The sequence below is a fragment of the Pelmatolapia mariae genome, linkage group LG13, assembly GCF_036321145.2.
Source record: "Pelmatolapia mariae isolate MD_Pm_ZW linkage group LG13, Pm_UMD_F_2, whole genome shotgun sequence".
Classification (NCBI taxonomy): Eukaryota; Metazoa; Chordata; class Actinopteri; order Cichliformes; family Cichlidae; genus Pelmatolapia; species Pelmatolapia mariae.
In genome coordinates this window covers 36152491-36156311 of record NC_086238.1, presented here as the reverse complement: position 1 = coordinate 36156311, position 3821 = coordinate 36152491, and the positions used below count along the sequence as shown (strand labels likewise).

The 3821-nt window shown below is 38.8% G+C and overlaps 1 long non-coding RNA gene across 1 annotated transcript; it reads left to right on the top strand.

Moving 5' to 3' along the window:
• Nucleotides 1-667: 667 nt before the first annotated feature.
• LOC134639638 (uncharacterized) lies at nucleotides 668-2054 on the top strand. Its single transcript, XR_010095378.2, has 3 exons — nucleotides 668-886; nucleotides 1552-1663; nucleotides 1975-2054. It is a non-coding gene; the product is annotated as an uncharacterized LOC134639638 (long non-coding RNA).
• Nucleotides 2055-3821: the final 1767 nt, after the last annotated feature.

Genomic DNA, 3821 nt, shown 5'->3' with positions numbered 1-3821 from the left:
TATGTTAATTTTAAACAACTTGCTCGTAATAGCCCACATGCTAATGTTCATCAATTTTGTAAATATTAGCATGTTAGCTAACTTTGACTTAAAAGCTACAGTTCACATATTACTAGGTTAATGTTAACATGCTAGTCATAGCCCACATGCTACCATTAGCATTTTAGCAATCATTAGCTTTTTAGCTGTCATACCTTTGTGAGCATGAGTCGAACAGTATTGTACTGCAGAAAGTAGTGTAGTGCCACAAAAATGTCAAGAAAAAGGCAACCCAGATAGCAAGACGACATTGAATCTATGTTGATTTTTCATCCGAACCGTCGTATATGGTCGGGGTTGAAATGCCAATGTTGTAACAACGTTGAAATACTGTGGTAAACCGACGGTCTTACTATAGAGACGTTGTAACGATGTTGATTCACCGTTGTTTTTTTGTCATTGATATTTGATCTATTTATAGTCGACCAGGTGACAACAACAACATCGAGAAAACGTCTATTTATAGTTGACGATCATTCGGCTCCGGTCACCATCAAAAACCATCGATTTGTAGTTGAGCATTAAATTGCATTGCAACTGATCGGGTATAAAGTACCAGAGAAAGTAGATTTATTGTTCATTTGTTATCAATGACTTGGTCTAGTTCACCAGCTTTAAAAAATCGTGTCTACGTGCAATTTATGTATAGTTGACCGGGAAATTAAAGCAGCGATCACTTGGACTATTCCGCAGCACCCCTCTCACATTGGTACACCCCCCCCCCCCCCTCCCCCGGTATTCATTGTCTTCTACAGTAGAGCGGGACATTTAATTTACTCTCAGCGGAATTGACCGGAGAAGGCATCAGTTCATGCACTGCACTGGCCTGCACCACGATTAGTATAAGGTAAGAATGAATGATTTTTTTTTCCTACTCGGTATTTCCATGTTTGCATTTGAATAACAGTAAAAAAAACTTGTTAATGTTGTACATTAACGAGTTTTTTTTTACTGTTATTTTAATTGTGTCTACTTCTTACAATCCGGCAACAAATAAATTGCACTGCGGACAAAGTATATCAACAAAGAAAACATTTTTGTTTCATAATTTCTTCGTTATATTCCCTTACAAAGCTAGCTTTAACGCTTCGAGGTTTCCTTTGTTCTTGCCGTCGCCTCGGCGCTTGACCCAGACTTTCGCTCTGTAGTTGCTTAGTACTACAAAAAATTCTAAATCTGTGATATATGATTGATAAACGTAAAGTTAACTGTATAAACGTGTTCAATGACTTTGTTACTTTTGATGATTGGAGAGCACTCGCTTCAATTCGCACACGAAAACTTTAGACTCAGTTTGAAAGCTCACGCAGCATGCCCACGTGACTGTACGTTGCACGCTCACCTAACTTTACGTTGCACGCGTACATGACTTTCCGTTTGTGCCTTGAATAATGAATAAGGCTACGTCCACACGTACCAGCGTATTTTTGAAACCGCTGATTTTTCTATGCGTTTGCACCTTTTGTCCACACGTAATGTATGTCTGGCCGTACATTGTGTTTGTATTTCCAGGCACATTTCACGAAGCAGAACGCAGTCTTCAGAGATATCCATGTGAACGCTGTGATACGTCTGACCTTCAGTCCGAAGAAGAAACCCAGACCAGTCTTAAAAGAAAGCACAAGTAAAACCTTTATATTCACAAACATATCTTTGATTGTTAAGAATTTATGATCTTGTCTTTTATACATATCTGTGGTGCTTGCATACTGCAATATCACCACATAATATAGTCCAAAAAGTGGAAGTTTGTAAACTTTTTAAAAATGCAAAGCCGTGTACACTTGTGCACTTCAAAAATTCATTGTATGCTGTACCTTCTTGCACGTCTCTGTTTCCTGTGTGTGTTGTTAGAAATCAAACTAACTTTAGGAAACAATATGCCAAAAGCATATTTACAATTACTTAAGACCGTTTTTAATTTCTTTTCTTTAGACCAAATCCCCTGTACACATATACGGACTCAGAGGATGAGCAGCCTACAAAAAAACGGTTTCCCCAGGCCCCTCGAGTGAAAATACCAGGTAATAAAATACTGTCTAGTGTCTGTGTACATATCTGTGTCTGACACGAGGAAACTTTTTTGACAAGTTGTCTGTATTCTTAAATACTTAAAAAATGATCTTTTTCTAAACAGCCCTTATCACTCCGCAGTCTGCCCCCCAGCCCACTGATAGCAACCATCATAATGCCCCACCCAGCTTCCGGCACCTTTCGCCACTCCGGCACAAACCGACACAGCTTTGCGATCTCGCCAGCATGCAGTCTGATGTCTTCCCTATAGATGGTATGCTTTTAAAAAAGCTTTAAAGCTGCATCACAATGTCATTGTACTCTTATCTTCAAAACACCAGTTTATACTCCTGAATGTCATCTTGTTGTGATTTTTTTTTCTGTAGATTCCAGAGACTCTGTGAAGCCACTATTGCAAGGCAAGTTTGAAAATCTTGGAATTTCACAGTTTACATGGTATAACAAATATATGTGACAGGCAAAAACTAGTAAACACTTTTAGCAGTTACAAGAACTAACAAATGAATATCCAACAAAAGGGAATAGAAATACATTGCACTGCCAATACTTTGGTTTATTCTTTGTATGACTTGAAAATCAGGCTTTAGAGAAAACTAAATGACATGTTTCTATCATCAATTACATGAAGTAAACACACAGGCACTTGCATACACATTTAAGACATGAGACTCGCTAATTCCATCTCATAAAATGTGTCTATAGGTGAGACGCTTTGCGTTGATTGGTGCTGCTGGACCACACTGGAGGTGCGAGTCCGCTGTGTAATGGTTTATGCCATTACAAAGGAGCTGGCCTCTGTACTCAACTGGGCAGGGGAAAAAATACCAAGGACCAGACAAAGCAAAAAAGGGCATTTAAAGAGACAGCACTGTGCAGATGCATATTTGGTAAGTTTTAACATTGTAGTTTTATGAGCCTAAAGTGAACAATAAAGGGATCAATTGATGTGCTGGGTGCGTTTCACATTTCCTATGTCTGTTTTTTGCTATATTACTTTGTCTTTCTTAATAACAAGACTTTCATGTCCGGTTAATCTGGAGATGGAGTCTTTGGTCTTCGGCTTGTTTTGTCCTCGGGTTGTACACTTTGTACAGCCCGAGGACCCCATGTTTTCTTTTTTTTTTTAAAGGATACACGGCACACCATGCTAAGACATATCGCATTTTCAGCTTATAGCTCTTTGGGAATCAAATGCGGCAGTTTGCTGATTTCTGCCTGGTGACTTTCATGTTTATCAGCCTAGGAGTTTACATACTTTCTCCCTGCTGAAGACAATTAACAAGAGCTTATTCATGTGCTCTAATTCCCTTTTTTTGTGTGTGTGTCTATTTTTTGTCCTAGATGGCCTGGCGCAGCAGGTAGGGGCGAACTCTATGTCTGAGTTGGTCTTTGCTCAAGCAGTCCAGAAATGGCTCAGATATGCTCCAGATCGTACGGGTGGCACGCAGGACGCCCATCATCCATCCCCATCCCGGAGTAAATAATAAAAAGTGACGTGAAACATAGAAATGTAAATAGGAAACTTTGTCTTTTAATAAAGTATTTTGCAAATGATACATGTCTATTGACCTTTTTTGGTTTTTTGTTTTTTTTCAATAAAAAGCAACTGTGCGAAAGAGGTGGAAAATCAATACCATATCTCAACAGTGTTTCAATATCAGAATCTGACATTGTTTCAATGTCAACAGTGTTAGAAAATATAACGTCGAATCAATGTCAGGTTTCAACATTGATTCAACATCAAAACC